Genomic DNA, 17266 nt, shown 5'->3' with positions numbered 1-17266 from the left:
CTGATTTGTTTACAGCCTTGTGTGTCCTAACCAAATCCTTGAACCTGGCTTGGCAGGTAATTGATAGCTAGCAGAGTTAATGCAAGGAAGGTATAACATAAGGACAGCCTGGTGTCTCACTCAACTGCTACATTTTGTAGTACTATCTCACCTGAACAAGGTTTAAGGATGCCTTACAGTTTGCATTACAGAATTCTCTGTATTACTATAGGAACAAGTAATTATTACAGGAACACGCTTGGAATATGTTTCTTTTTTTATAAATTTTATTGAATAAAAAAGGAATTAAAAACATTGAACATGGTAAATCAACATTTGACAGACATCTCAGTCCATATTTACATTAATTACAAATAAATCTCTTTACAGTAACATCATTCTAATCTCAATCTTGGCTTTTCTCATTACAATGACCTCCATTTTTTCCCCACCATCTATAAAATTTATTCCATATTTGATAAAAATCTGATTCATCCTGATTTTTTAATCTTTTAGTTATCCTGTCTAATTCTGCGCAATACATGATTTTCTGAATTAATGTTTCCCCACTCGGTATGTCCGTAGCTTTCCATTTTTGCACAAATAATATCCTTGCCGCTGTAACCAAGTGAATGAATAAATATGTGTCATCTTTACTTACATTTTTTCAAGTATTCCTAACAGCAAAGTCTCAGGTTTGTACTGAATGTTTTGCATAGTCATTTCTATTGCCCATTCCCAGACCATACGCCAATACACCGGTGCTTTTCTACATGTCCACCAAACATGAAAAAAGTGCCCCTTTCTTTTTTACATTTCCAACACTTAGATGAATATCCTTTATACATTTTAGCTAATCTGGCTGGAGGGAGATGCCATCTGTAAACCATCTTATACAAATTCTCTTTATATGTTGACACCAATGTGATTTTATCGTTTCGCAGCTTGGAATATGTTTCAAGGAGGTACCTGAAATCATATTCCTGTTTCTAAATGCAACCCCATGTAGAAAAGGCAAGTTCCCTAGTTCCCAAACATGGGTTCCATCCACCTTCCTAGTTTCTCTCTTTCAAGGATTTAGTCTCGATTTAGTTATCTATTTAACAGATTCCCCACCCACCAGCTTGCCTTCTAAAGTTGCAACACACAAGGGAAAAACAGTGGGAAAACTGAGGATAAAAGCAAGTTCTGGCAACATTTGCTAAATTACAGCTCTTGTCATGAACATGTGAGATGGAAATAGTTCAGGTAGCTGATGGAACAGCTATTGGCTAATTGACTCTTGGGAGAGTCAGTGGAACTGATCAAGGACAGAAGAAGAGAGGAAATAGCTCTCTTTCTATTTCATAGCCTGACTGAATGATGGAAAGTGTTTTGTGGCTTCTTTTTCCAACACATTTGTTGGGACATTTGCAGAGAAGAGTTCTTGCATATAGCTTCTGTTAAGATATGGGTGTCAAATTGGTGGCCCACGGGCCGGATGAATCACATGCAAGCCACACTCACCCCAGCTCCTCAAAGGTAAAAAACATCACAATACATCACATGATGCGATTGAGTTTGATACCCATGTCTTAAAAGCTGGTAAGCCAATGATGGCAAATTTGGTCAGTAGTAAGTTTCCATACTCTTTTCCAGAGTTTGCATCTACACCTCTGAATAATTTTTGCTTTTCTGCTTGGCTCTTTCTCCATTTGCTAGTTCATACATGTTCCTTAAGTAATCAACCACCTCAAAATTGAAACATGGCTGCTGCTTGTTCTAAATAGGGGTAAATCCTGGTATCACCACATGAATGGCTACATGTAATTGTGCAGTTTTCACAATGTTGGTGACTGATATTTGTGGAACAAATATCTTACACAGGTAGGACAAACAAAGGAAAGATTTAAAAGGAGAAAAATATTGATGGTAACACCTAAAATAAAAGGGATATAGCTTTTTATAAGCCATGGCTTTTGTGGAGGCTGTATTACCCCCAGCTAGTATCCTGGGAGGGTTTAACCACTTCCAGGATATACAATCTGAACGTTTCCAGTGGTGGAAGACAGAAGACTGCCCCAAAACTCCATCTCTAGAGTTCCTGGAGTCAAACCAAACTGAGGGGATCCAAAATGTCAAGCAGGAGCATGAGGAAGCCTATTAGGACCTTGACTTTCTCCTAAAATTGTTTTTCTACCTCAGGGCAAAATCCTGGTCTTTTTTGAGTTGACCAAGAGGACCAGACCTCAGTGTCTGCTGTCTGTCAGACAGTGTCAGTTGAGGAAGAAGTCAGCAAAACACTCCCAGGAAGCCTCAAGGTTGCAGAAGTTCCTGATTCCTCAAGCCTGGAAGTCCAGTTCCTGCTAAAAGAAAACTCTGTGAACTGTGCCCCGATTCTACCCAGTTATTTCCAGGATATAACAGAGCCCAGTAAGAGTCTAGTATTTTCCAACAAAGTTGCCACACTTTGTCCAGGGAGATCCTGTGGCTCTTGCTGCAGCAGGGCACCAGCCCAGGGAGCCCAGACAAAAATCTCTTGGGCAATATTATCATGTAACCTGTGAAGCCTATGTACAGCCAAGTCCTCACTTGCTAGGCAAACATGCTTCTTACAAACTGCCACACTGCAGTTTGCTGGGAAGACTTGATAGCCCATATCAAGCCAGAGTTCAAATGTACCATACAGATTCTGTTCTCCATGCTTTGCCACTCCTTGGTTTCAAGAAACCACCTTCACCTACTAGAGAAGCCATAGGCAAGCCTACACAAACAATGGTCCTACAAGCGGCCTGCTAGTCACATCTGCAGTCATCCCAGTTGTGGGAAAACATACACCAAGAGCTCCCATCTCAAGGCTCATCTTTGCACACATGCAGGAGAGAAGCCATATCACTGCACTTAGGAAGGATGTGGTTGGAAATTTGCCCATTCAGATGAACTGACTTGCCATTATCGTAAACACATAGGACAACATCCATTCAAGTGTCACCTCTGTCAATGTGCTTTCTCTACATTTGAAGAGACACAGGTGACAAATAAACATTTTGGATTGCAATAGATATTCTAACTTGCAAGGAAACCTCACAGCGGATAGTGATTGTGGGGTGAGGGGGATATCTCTGCCTGTTTCCACTTCCTACAAAGAAGGCACACCTGCCCTCGTCCCTGGTAATATTAGCCAAGATAATGCAATAGAGACTAGTTACCTGGTTGAACTCCCAGGCTGAAGGGTTTTAGAATCTTAGCTTATTCTATCACTACTAAAAAAACATGATATCCATATTTTGAAACCTAAATTGTGCACTTCTGTGTCTTTTTCTTCTTTTCCTAATAAATAGCATTCAAGTTATTTCTAAGATCACAAAGCTATAGAAGAACCTTTTATATTTCATTTTCCTTGCAGTAAGAAGAGATCACTTTTTCCATAGCCTAAAGCATTCCTGTAGGTATGATTTATTTTGGTTTAATGCCAGAGATATGAGAAAGGGATCTAAGGCAGCAGTGAAGCCAAAGCAATTGATCTAGTGCATTCTTGGATATATTTTCTGAATACATGAAATTGGAATAAGGGCTAGGGTCTATAGCTATCAGTATTAAAATGAATGCATTGAAGTTTCCCTCATTGGCAGATCCTGGAAATGAGATTTATCTTGATCTATTAGGATCAAATGTTGAAGGAGCTAATGGAGTAGTCCTTTCTCCTGGGCTAAAAAATAAGGGTACAAAGGAGTTCCTTTATTATTTCAGGCATATTTTTATTGGTGAAAAATGGACACATCTGCATGTATCAAATTATTCCTTTTTTATTATGCTTTTGTATCTTTCAAACTGAACAACCATGATGCAAAGGAGAATACAACTTTCCTTTTTTAACAGTTGTATGCTGAAGAGTGTAATTTTTAATACAAATTAGACCTGCTGAAAGTCTACATCTTGCAACTATTAAAAGACACAGGAAATGATTTCTTAGATATTTTTCCTCATTAGGTAGATCCCATAGAAGGAGCGCCAGAGATTGAATATTTTCCAGAATATAACAAAACCCATGTGAGACCCCTTTGCAAATAAAACAACATGGCTTCTTAGAGGGAAAGAATCTGTAAAGAGGATTTTAGGTTTAAAGGGCAAATCAATTCCGTACCAGAAAAAGTATCAGCCCATCAGTATCTGCCACCTCTAAACCAATACAAGACAGAAAATCTTCAGCTGCTACAATCTGCCTACAATATTAGCAGGAGAGTTTTGGACATCCTAGAAAACAGTAGTATCCAGAGCAAAGCAGCTAGTCTGAACTTTATATCAAAGGGCAAATTAATTCTTTGTTGTTGATACAAAAAGTAACGCAAAAAGGCTGAGGTCAGTCTTGTTAACAAAACAAGTCATATATTGCAACTATTTTCCTTTCCAATGGCGTTTGTATCACCCCCAAGGGAAAATAGTACTTGGTGGTTGTTTATCTGTATTCTGTGAGGCCTTGTCCTGCAGGGCATATTAAAGCCCATGAAATAATGATGAAGCCAAGGGGTAATTAAAAGCCACAATGACATTGATCTGCTGAAATTTCAGAGGGAGATCATGGCACACAGGGAGACTATCCATCTTACCTCGTGCAGGGCCAGCTTGATTGGCCTACTGAGTATTGAAGATGGCTAAGTTCCTCACCTGTGGCCAAGAGGGCTCCCAGTGCAGCAGGCCTACTGGTTTCACAGCTTTGCAAAACAGGAGGTTAAGGGAGCTTGTGTGGTCACAGCTGTTACTCTCTGTCCATAAAATTCTGAGGAAACTATTTAAAGGCACAGAACTCTTTGTATTTCTAGAGAAGTCAGTATAAGCAAATGCCATAATGTAGGTAAAGCCACTTGCATATCTACCTTTCTTATGCATTTAAGCATGCAACTGGACATTGCTCACTGAACATAAGGTCCACAGTTAATACTATGACTCCCAAAAGCTAAGGCTAAACTATTGTTTACTTAGGATATCTTCAGAATCTTATATATCAGATGTGACAAACAAGGCCATCTGATATCTTCACAATGAAATTTTTGTAAACACCAAAGCAAAGATTCTTTCAGTTTCTTGAAAATGATTAGGAAAATGGGGACAAACTTCATTTGGGTTTAGAAAGAAAGATTAACAACACAAAAAGATAAGTGAGGGACTAGCATATGAATGATGAAATAAGAGTTTTAAAGTTTTTAATGAGTTTTAAAGTAGGTTTCCTCTTACAATTTGGCCCATGTTTATGCCAGCATTGATGGTGTGTCAGTTTTAATGCTTCCCATGAAAACAATGGAAGAATGCATAAAAAGCACTGCTAAGTTGATAAAAGAATATTCTCAGAAGGACATCTTACTTGTAACCCTATGGTTGAACCAATCTTATTAGATACATGAACAGCCCCCTCCAATGGAGAGTTTAAAAACAAAGTTTTATGATAGGAAAAGAAGGAGAAAATTCCTTAAAGATGCTTGTATAAATTATACAGAGAAAAGTATAGATCAGTTCAACAGTAGGATACATTTCTGACTGGAATCATACAAAAGTGCAGAGTTGTCTTGCTGTAGACTTCCAAGGATATATTGGGAAATATAAGACTTTAGTTTCCTGCATGAAGTAGGGAGACCCCTCTATTCTATGATTCCATATTTATTAGCCAATATACTATGGATATATTTAGGAAAAAGAAAACTACACAGACCATGATTAGTTTTATGGAAGAAAGTGGATGTACAACATATTATAAAAAATAGTTACAGATCATAAGTACTCATTATAATGGTAAGAATCATTTGTCTTTTAAATATGTTGTTTTAATTGCAATTTTTTAAAATTAATTTTATTTTTATTAATATAGCCATCTTTTTTGCTATTGTGACTCTAGGCCAGCTATGGCAAACCTTTTAGAGACCAAGTGCCCAAAAACTGGCCCCCACCCTGCCCACTCCACCCCCTGCTCCACCTGCCTCACCCTGCCTGCCCCACGCTCCGCTCCCACCCCACTTGCCTGCAGGGCCACCTACCACCTCCACGGTCCACCACAGCAGATCACCCAGGTGGCCCTGCAGTGCCATGGCAGCCATGCCCCACAACATCATCTGTGTGCAATGGGGCATGAGGGCAGAATCTTGTCCCTGCTGCCCGGATGCCATGTCCTTGGCTGCGCTGCTCTGCGTGGGCCACACCTGGGGGCAACTCTCCTCTGGGGGGGCTGCTGGTGAGGAGGGGGCATGGGGGAGGCGGGGCTGGGGTGATAGCACACGTGCCCACAGAGAGGATAATGCATGCTGCCTCTGGCATGTGTGCCATAGCTTCACCACCACTGCTCTAGGCAGTGAATGTAGAATTGAAGCTAATCAAAATAAAAGCATAAAACATCCTCCCAAGAATAACAGCAGTAATTACATAATTATAGCATAATAATAAATAATAGGACCTGACAATATAACTCAATTTATACAACTGTAGTTATGTTGTAAAAAATCACATTGATGGACTTACCCAACCTTCAGATGCCATACCCAAGAGAATATTCAGGTCTTCAAGAAGTTATGGAATACCAGCAGGGTTGGGGCCAAAGAAATCTTGAGGTATATCTTTCAAAGGGCAGGGGCTCCTTTGTGAAACCCACCAAATGGCAGAAACATTTGGAAAAAGGCAGTTCCGCAAATAATATGACTAATGCTACAAAGGGCTTTGTAGGTGGTAGCCATCATTTTGAATTGCATCCAGAAATCTACTGAGGGCCAATACAGTTAATCATGTAACTTGGGCATACTGAGGTGCACTCATAATTTCACACTTTGCCACATTCTAGACATTTGAAATTTCTGAATGGTCTTCAAGGACAAACCCATCTGGGATGCATTATAGTAAACCATTCAGGAGTGACCATGGCATAAGTAACAGTGACTAATACTAGCCATTCTGGGAAAAATCACAGCACAATATGGAGTCATCCAACTTTCTATAGCAGTCACCTGTTCCTCAAGCAGCAGCTGTGAGTCCAAGAGATTCCAACTTGTGAACCAACTCTGCCTTGGGCTGTGCAACCTCATTAAGAATTAATGATGGATTCTCACTGGGATTGGCAAACCTTCAAACACCAAACTACTGTCTTTTCTGGGATGGAGACTCAACCTGTCTTCTCTTCTGAGACTTGAATAAAATAATGTCCCTTATGCAACCAGGAATCAAAATATACAATTGGATATCATCAGCATGCTGACAGCTTATCTAGCCCAGCAATTTCACATACTGTAGATGTTGAATAGGAACAAGGAATAGCACTGAGTCCTAAACTTTGGAGGCAACTGAGCAGGATACTATAATTAATTTTATTAAAAGCTGCCAGAAGTTCAAGAAGAACCCAAAGGATCACATTACGTCTATTCCAGTCCTGCTAGAAATCATCAAAAGCATAATCAGGGCTGAACCCATGCCTGAAACAAGATTGAATCCATGCTGAACCCAAGCTTGAACCAAATTAAAATTGGTCCAGATAATACATTTCCTCCATACCCTTTGCAGTTGCAACCTAACATCTTTTTGTACCATGTTTTCAAAAAAAGGGATGTTTGGAGAGAGATCAATAATTGCCCAACACATCAAGAGTGGCTGAAAGAAGAGAATAACACATCTTTCTCAAGTTAGCACTAACCATTGACCCAACCCAGCTATCTGTGACTCTTTGATGGCTTTTACCAACAAGGAGAGGCAAGTATTCAGGTAGCAAGTAGCTAAACTAATATTTCAAAGTAGCTTGCCTACTTCTTCAGGATCCCAAGATCTAACCCAACCCAAATAACATTGCAATATGGGGCTGCCACCATCTTGCTCTGAACCAGCCCAGCTTGTGTCAAGCCCTGAATGAATCAAGTGGCTTTGTCCTCTAGATGTCCGTAACATTTCTCACAGTGCTCTTTGGATACAATAAGAACAGAGAAATATTAACATTTTGTTACTTGTATTGCTATAGTATAGGCCTGGATATGGGCTCTTATCCATGCTCAATCAGGTTTGCTCCTTGATTTATGCCAGTTGTGCTTTAGGAATCTCCTAGTTTATTTCTTTCCCTAAAGCTTCTCAGAACACCAATGAGCCCTCAAGGACAGAAGCCATTCAGGTACAATTTCAGCCAAGGCTGCTTGTCCCTGCCTTTTCAACCTAGAGACTGGTTAAGTCTCAGAGAAATCGCCCATCATCACTTCAAGCTGCCTTCCAAAGTGAGCAGCCTGCTTCTTGGAGTTGTGGGTGCTGCACCCATGGAGGCTTTCAAATAAAGCCTCTGGGATGGTTTGAGGATTTCTGTCCTGGCAGAAATTGGACTAAAAAATCTCCAAGTTCTCATTCAACTCTATGAACCTATGATTTTGTGAACCTATGATTTGGGGGGGGGGTGGGAACGTCTCATCTGCCTTCTGGAAACAGATTCCTAAGATGGACTGATTAAATGACCCAACTCTCCATGGAAGATTGTAGCTCCAGCAAATCCCCACAGCAATTAGGGAAAGTCCCAACCATGTCAAGGAGTAGATGTGAATGCATTGCTTACTTTCCTTCAGTGAATATTAATACAAAACCTTTACTTTTATCCATTCATTCATTCTAATGCATGAGATACATATAAGAAAAACATATCTCCATAGCCTATTTTCAGTTCTGTGAAAGAAGAAAGAAAGAAAGAGGTAGAATTGTTTTCCTTCAACTCAGTCCTACATTGCTCCAATGTTTTTGAGTCCTCTCAGGCTTCTGCTTTGTATTTAAATAATGCAAATTTGAAAGAGAAAGAATTTCCCCTTCCGGACTCTTTCTACCCAGCCCCATCGTGAGGCCATTGCATAATTATCTGGGCTGGTTGAAAGAATGAAACCCAGTTCAAAATGTATGAGTTCATTTTTATGTTCTACTGAGAAAATTTATTCAGTGTGACTGCTCAGTAGCGAGTGCAGTAAAACACCTTAATCCCTGGTTGAAGAAAGGTAATACCTTGACAGATGTGTGCCTCCTACTTTCCTTGCGGCCATGTTTCAACAACAAACCTTTATTTCTGCTTCTTGGCTGTAGCAGGAAAAAAAAAATGAGTGGAGCAATAAAGCAGTCAGACAAATCTCTGGAGCCAGGCAGCAATGCAATAGTAATGACAGATTTTTTAATGTGGCAGGAGAGATTGACAGGAAAATGTCTTCAGAGCAAACACATGCCAGATGGAATGAAAACGGTTTATTGGAGGATGAAGGTACTACTGAACTGAATAAGGGGTGGGTTTAAGGTGGGTGTTTTAACTGATTCTAGTAAACAACAGCCATCCTACATTTCCTCATTTGGCCATAGAACAGACCCATCTGCTGATAAATAAATAAATAAAAACAAAATGTGTGTAAGGGGGACGTAATTTTCACCAACTTGCAAAAACTTTGCAAACACAAACTTTGAAAGCCAAAAATTCTGAGTTCACCTGTGCTGGATAAAATGAGCATAGAAAAGGTTTTAGTTTGAAATATTTTTTTCTTCTTAAACATGCAATTACCATATTTTCTGGCGTATAAGATGACTTTCTAAAGTGTTAAAATCAGCACTGAAGTCGGGGGTCGTTTTATACGCCAAGTTGTCTTATACGCCGGAAATTATGGTAATAAAATGTCCTGAGTGTTTTCAAAGTGCATCTTTTAGCTATGAGAATTGACAGAGAGATCTTCAGTAAAAGAAGAGTCTGGTTAGGTTTCTTTTTCTTTTTTCTTTTTTAATAAGCTCGGTCAGAAATCCAGTGAAATAGAAGAGTCCTGTTGTGTTTCCTTTAAAGAAAATCAACATCATGCTTTTCTAAAGGCTGGCCCTAACAACTAAAAGTAAAACACAGTAACATTTAAGTTATCACAAAAGCATGAGGCCTCTCACAAATGTGATAGTAAGTAAGAGAAAGTCAGGGGGAGGATAAATCAAGTAGTTTTAGTGGCTAATTGTTTTAACACTTTCAGGACTGCAACTTATTCATGGAGAAAGATATTAGAAAGACAAAAACAAAAAAATCCCTAGAAATATTTTTGTGTTTCTAATTTCTTTTTAACAGGAGAATTATTCATATTTTACTGTATTTTATTTTTTTACCCAGATATTATAGGAGGTGCATATTTTGATTATAAATTAGTAAAATAAATTATTATATAAACAATACCTTTACTTTGCACATTCCTATTCTGCTTCCTATGCTTAGCATGATACATTTACCTGGGCAAATAAAGGAAGACAAAAGAAAGGAAAGAAAGGACTGATGTGTGCCTTGGCATTCTTTAACTTGTGATTGCATTAAAAAGTGCTCTTCCATTTTTCATGTATTCTTCTCATTTTTACCTTTTTGCAGAGTAAAAGTTACCATTTTCTTCTTTCACTTCTGCTATGTGGACTGCAAAACCCCAGTTTGTGTCAAGGTAATGAACAGAGGTGACTGCAGGTGGAGGATGGAAGCTCAAGGAAAGCCTACATATCTTTTTAATGTCATTTCATCTGATATCTACAGCATTAGGATAACAAAGCTTTAGGCAAAATGGTTAACACTGACAGGGAAAGTAATTGGCAAAGCCTGGTGACAGTCACTTTTTATTTTAAAGATTCACTGATTATTTTCTTTAAAAAAAAAAAAAAAAGGAGCAGGAGAAGGGTTTTTTTTCCCCACAATTTCATTATTAGATGCCTAGTTGCTGTAATATTCTTTTTAGCCCCAATTTGTTATTCAGCCTCATTATGTTTTAGGAAATATAAGTTTGCTTTTTTCTCCTCTACTGAGGTTGCAATCTCCAGAAACAAGTGCTACTCATATTATTTGCCAAAGCACTAACATGCAAGCTGATAAGTGAGATATGAGACTGAGGAAAATAAATTAAAAAGTGCCTGGAATGACTATAATTCCTCCTTCAAACAATACATACATTCTCTCTCTCTCTCTCTCTCTCTCTCTCTCTCTCTCTCTCTCTCTCTCTCTCTCTCTCTCTCTCTCTCTCTCTCTCCCTCTCTCTCCCCCATTAAAGAATGAATTGCAATTTTTAACAGAAAAAAAAAGCACATATGATTGGTGTAACTTGCATTCTTTATTTGTTCAGGGAACGGTTTGCATACAGAAATCAGAACTCATCTCTGGCTTAGATTTGTGCAGATTCTTCTTATAGGGGTGAGTAATTAAAACATTCTAGACTCTTGATGACAGGCAGTGCTTGAATGCATGTTGTGTTTGGGGGGTTAGTCTTTGTAATTTAGAATGTTATTTTATTTTTTCTTTGATTTTCTAGGGGGAAAAATAAGAATGCATGATATGCATCTAAAATCAAGGTTAACCATTTAATTTAAAAACTATTGGACAGTGTATTAGTTGTCTTAAAACATTTGTCTGTATGCAGCAGGTCATTAGTACGAGTCTGTTTTCAGAGAGTTGGGCAAGATAGCAGACATTCTGACAAGTTGCAACGGCTGCCTTAATGAAGAACTCCTTTTGCTGATTTTATACAGTTTTGACAAATCATTATCTCACATACTTCATTCTTAAAATACTACTAGACAGCGAGCTGAATTTATTATCTAAGTGGTCAATTTAACTGCTTACACAGATTTTCCCCTTAGATTAACTAGTCTAATAGTTTGTGTTTTCAGTTCAGAAGATGCTAAATACTGACTTTCAACCTCAAAGTGTGTTCATTAGTCATTTACAAATTATTTTTTATTCTTAAAATCATCCAGCATATCAGCATGCTCTCATGCACCCCACACTGTGGAATTTTGATAATGTATGTCCTAACTGCTTAATTGATTGATTAGCTTACTGCCGCTTTCTGAGACACCAAATTTATCTTTAATAGCCGGAGTCAGGCACGGTAGGCAATCGAGGGGAGGGGGGTCCCTTGGCGTCGATTTGCTCTTAACTGGAAAGTCATTACCACTTAATACATGTAGATTGTGTTGAAAGAAAATTATGTGTAATGAAATGAGGGAAAAATTAGTGGAGTGTTATGGGCGAAAGCAGATGTTACGGAGGAATTATGCTAGCAGAGATAATCACCTTCGCTAGCATTGTGTGTGCTGGGGTGTTAACTCAGGGAAAGAGCTGGTGAGTGAACAAAATAAATGTATTGATTTACATGGATTTGTTCCTGCAAGATTTAGTCATCAGCGGCACACTAAACCTCAAGGACTGTTTCAAAAACTCAAACTTCTTGTTCTGCTGCCCCTTTCTCCTTTCCCCCTTTCTGTTATGTATGGATGTCCCTGTTTGAAACATGAGGGAAAGGCTGTTAAATTGCTCAGTGTTCTGAAGTCAAGAAGTATCCAAGGACAGTGTACATAAAATCAGATGAAGAGCTGGATGCCGGCTACTGAGTGCTGGCTGGGCAAAGAAAGAAAGGCTCGGAAAGACTACTTGTAGAGAGAGATTGCAGAAAAGTTATATTCTGCAGTACTTAGCTAAAGAAAGAGAAATATTTCTATTTTATTAGATGTGCTTAGGTTCGAGGAAATGGTGGCTTACAAAAATGTCACAATTAGGGGGGAAAATATCCCCAAGATGTTTAGAGATTTCTAAAGTATTATTTATTCTTCATGAAGCCACATTTGTTCTAATCACTTCAAAATATCTGTATAACTGTGGCATATGCTTATTTTTAGTGTTAGGTGCCCATATTCAGTAGAAGGCTTATTTGCACTACGAATCTCCTCTTTATTGCTTATTCCCTAATAAAATAAAGTTGCCTCAGGAAGACATTACTTTGTAGACTTGATTATAAAAGCCATGGATAATTGGGCTTTTCTGACACATTATTGTGTACCTTTGCCTTTTAATAAAGCTTCTGCCACTAGGTCTTGTTGGTTAATTACAATAATACACACACCCCCTATCAAGATTCTAAGTCTCCTATTCCCAGTATTCATGTAGAGTTAGCAAGAAGGTTGTCAATTCACTTGTCACTATATTAATGAGTCAAAGAGCTGAAGCCAGTCAGCAATGAATCATTTGGAAAACTATGATGAATGTTTCAATAATTAAGGGAATAATTAAATTGCTGAACATAGGGTGGTTCTAAATGAAACAGCTTTTGTAACAATGCCATATTCTTGTTTATAAAATACAAAAAGGAGTTGCTATTTCAGCAATGAATGGCTTTTCCACAAAAGTGAACATGTCTTACCTTTCTTTATGACTTTATATACAAATCTATAACTCAAAGATTCCATTGTGTGTACATGAGTACAAGATAACATTTGAATAATACCATCTCTGTAGACACAGCCAAACTTTCTAGTGGTCAGATCCATATATCTCAAGTGAAACTTCTTTCTTAACAAAAGAAACTGGATGCATTGCTAATAATACAACTCTTTTTCTGCAGCAAACATCTCCAACATCATATATGAGAATATTTAAGCTCATATTTATGTGTTTATTGACAAGCCTTCACGTTCATTTCAAATTTCATATCTGTTGTTCTAATTTGATCTACTGGCCAGAAAAAAATACATTGATGCATCAGCCAGAAACACAATTCTGGTATATAAAAAGTAAAATGTATAAGAATCTGACTATCCCTTGCCACATTCAATTGGTTAAATCACTTGGTAGCCCAGCTTTTATTAAGGGGATAGATATGAAAATGGAAAGCTAAACAAGGAGTTAAAACTTTAACTGGCTTTAGTTTGGTGTAACTGGATGGATGGATGGATGGATGATACTGATATGTGATACAAATATATTTCTGATGCTGAAATGAAAACCACACAGCTTTGTGAAGACTTCTTGTACATATCAGAAGGAGGAACAACATGATACATGTTTCCTTCCAATTCCACAGTTTTATTATTCTCTCTATCCCATCTTAATGCTCACTTTCAAAATTACATTTATATTTAGGGAATATAAATGGCAAAAAATGATGATTTTAAATATGAGATAATATAAGCAATATAATCAATACAAAACACAAAACAAAAAGGTTGTTCCCTTATTGATTACATCTGCATTCATTGAATAATTAACTATGGTAAAAGATATCATTAGATAGCTTAATTATCAGGGCCAGAAATATTAATTGGAAACTGATTTGGAGCCAGTATAGTTAACAAGTGTACTGTAGTGTGGCTGAACACTCCAATGTCAGTGGAATTTAACTAACTCTATTCTAGACAATAAAATAAAATAAAGTTTAAAGGCAGAAACATAGAACTCACATGAACATCTGATGAAATGTACCAACAAACATCCCAAGCTGTGAATCTATTTGTTTAGAAGAATCATGAGAACTTCCAACCCATTGGCCATATATGATCCACAAGGATTCCCTATCAGACCCACCAAATTTCTCATACAGTATTTTTTAAATTTTATTTTAAATTCACTCAATAACAAAAAATTTCTTGCCCTTTATTCTGCTTCTTTTTCCATTTTATTCTGCTTCTTTTTCCTACTCTAGTTGACAAAGGCTTTCTATCTTAGGCCTGGGAAGAAAAAGAACTTTATCTCCAAACTGACATAGTTTGCAGATAAGTCAATTACACTTCCTCTAGCATTTGGCTAGCATTAGGACATGGAAGAAAAAAAATGTTTTCTATGTGCATGTGGAACAGGTGGAAGGAAGGGCATCTGCAGCATGGATAAAAAGGTCAGGATGGAGTGAAGTTATTTGGAGGACTACTTTTCCCAGTCCCTTCTACCTGTCTATTGCATTTGGCAGGAGAGTTGTGCTATAGGTTTTGTCAATTAAGGAATATCATCATGCATGACTCATCATGCATTGTTCTAACAGTCAGGAAATTTCTCCTTAGTTCTAGGTTGCTTCTCTCTTTGGTTAGTTTCCATCCATTGCTTCTTGTCTTGCCTTCAGGTGCTTTGGAGACTAGCTTGACTCCCTCTTCTTGGTGGCAGCCCCTGAGATATTGGAACACTGCTATCATGTCCCCCCTCGTACTTCTCTTCATTAAACTAGACATACCCAATTCCAGCAACCATTCATTATATGTTTCAGCCTCCAGTCCCCTGATCATCTTTGTTGCTCTTCTCTGCACTCTTTCTAGTTATTGATCTTTTCTTTCATTCAGCCATGTCTGACTCTCGGAAACTACCTGGACAAATCCCTGCAGTTTTCTTGGTGAGATTTTTTTTCAGAAGAAGTTATACCATTGCCTCTTTCCTAGGGCTAGGAGGTTATTGGCTCAAGGTCACTCACCCAGCTTCATACCCAAGGTGAGATTATAACAGTCTCTGGCTAAAAGCAACCATCAAAAAGTCATTATTGCCTCTATCACTTTTCAAAATGTTAGAATAATTAAGGCAGGAATGTGAAATTGCTGGCTGGCCGGCTGGATGCATCATAGTGAAACTGCACCCACCCCATTGCTGGCAATGGCAAAAAAGTTGTGATACGTCGCGACCCATCACGTGACGTTGCGACCTTGGCACCCCGATGTAGGGGTAGTCAATCCATGACCTCTTAGCTCTTTCTTCTCTCAGTGAAGCATTTATTGCCCATTGGACTAAGTGGCCATTTCCACTTGAAAAACAAAGTTTAATATAGAAAATGATTGACTGGATCTGATTAAGTCATCAACAAAATCAGACTAGATTATTTATTTATTTGTTTGTTTAACTTGTATGCCATATGATATTTTATGATATTGTTCTCTGGTTGCTTCTACTAACGACAGTGAGTTCAGTGAATTAAACTGTTTAGACTGGTACTTCTCAAACTTTGTGATCATATGTCTCCTAAAATAAAAAAAAGATATAATTTTAATAACTAAATTTGAATCTATATATAACATGAAGCAATAATGAATCTGTTAAACAAACATCTTACTGGAAATGCATCATTTCTAAAAATTGTTCACCCTTGTAAACAAGGCAATATATATTAAAACCTTTATAATCTATCTATATCTTTCAAAAAACCAAATCTAACCTATGCAATTGGTGATGGTATACCTCCTTTCAAATATAATACAAAAGACCTGTGTATCAGATAATAAAAAGCCATTTCAAGCCATTTTTAAATAAAAGTGGAGGTACAGGATAAGATATGAAAGGCATTCACTGTAAACCTAAAAGTAAGAACTATGTATCTTGTCCCCAGGAACATTAATCCTGATCCTGAATTTTAAAAATAATATCACATGGAAATATTTTGTTCTTGATTTATTACTGAAGACATTTTGGATGGATTAATCTATTGTGTTTTTAAACATGATTTGCTAAATAAAATATTTAGGTTAATTCATTGCATGAAGCCATAACATCTTCATTTACAAACTATAAGAATTGGGTTCATGCACTATATTAAGTCAGTTTTTCTTAAACTTTGCAATACTGTGATTCCCTGAAATGATAAAACTGTGCAACCCTCACCCCCATTGAAGAAAACTAAATAACAAATTAATAATTAATAAAACACCTGTGACTGCTGGCTATTTTTGACGGTTTATGAGTTTTGCTCAACAATTACTTTGTGAAAGACACTTTGACTGCCCAAACATAATGGGAACAAATTTTAAGATTCTGGGTCAACTGATCCTCTTTAATAACAATTTCTGACTCTCTTCCCCATCAAAAAAAATATATGTTTTTTTCATCCTCTTGGGGATTATTTCAACATTTGAGAATCCCAGCACAAAGCTATAAGGTAAGCCAGTCATTGAATTGCTTCTACTTCTGTTTTGATGTTGAGAACTTAAGATTCATTTTAGGGGTACTTTAACAAGTATTTCTTTGTGGTGTTTTATTCTCTCTTTTTTTTTAAAAAAAAAAGTCAGTTTTATTGCACTGTCACATCATAAGGAGATAGAAGCCACGAAGAAGTTACAAATAAATACATTCCTTCTTTTTTTTAAAGGGCTGGGTTGGTGGGATAGAAATCTATTCCAGTCAGCTTATTAAAATTATTTTCATGGTATTTGATTTCTCAGCAAAGTAAGCAGTTGCTGGGAAAGGTGGAGCTAGTTTGGCTGAATTTGGGGCAGCTTGAAGCTGGTAGATGACTCACCTTCATGAGGTTCTTCCTAGGTGATCATCATCTTCCCTATCCACTCTTTCTAACTAGAACAACAGTTCATATGTTAGTATCAACAACTCACAATTTGCTAGACAGCATTTGAATCATTGGGCTGGATTATTGGTTTTTAGCTAACAGCTATAAGACACTTCAAGGACTAGGAAAGTGGAAGTCTCAAAGGGGCAAAATGAGAGGTGACCAAACAGTTTCTCAGTCTGGCTTGGGGATTAGCAGGCTGCTATCCTTCCTCTGACATTCCTGGACATGCAAGCTGAGAGAAGTTCAGC

The 17266-nt window shown here is 37.7% G+C and overlaps 1 pseudogene; it reads left to right on the top strand.

The window, feature by feature from the left end:
• The first annotated feature begins 1930 nt into the window (after positions 1–1930).
• LOC120317902 lies at positions 1931–3019 on the top strand (annotated as a pseudogene).
• Positions 3020–17266: the final 14247 nt, after the last annotated feature.

The sequence above is a fragment of the Crotalus tigris genome, unplaced genomic scaffold (genome assembly GCF_016545835.1).
Source record: "Crotalus tigris isolate CLP2741 ecotype Arizona unplaced genomic scaffold, ASM1654583v1 scf7180000019933.206927, whole genome shotgun sequence".
NCBI classification, from domain to species: Eukaryota; Metazoa; Chordata; class Lepidosauria; order Squamata; family Viperidae; genus Crotalus; species Crotalus tigris.
The sequence above is the reverse complement of the archived record's forward strand: the minus strand, read 5'-3'. Positions and strand labels throughout refer to the sequence as shown.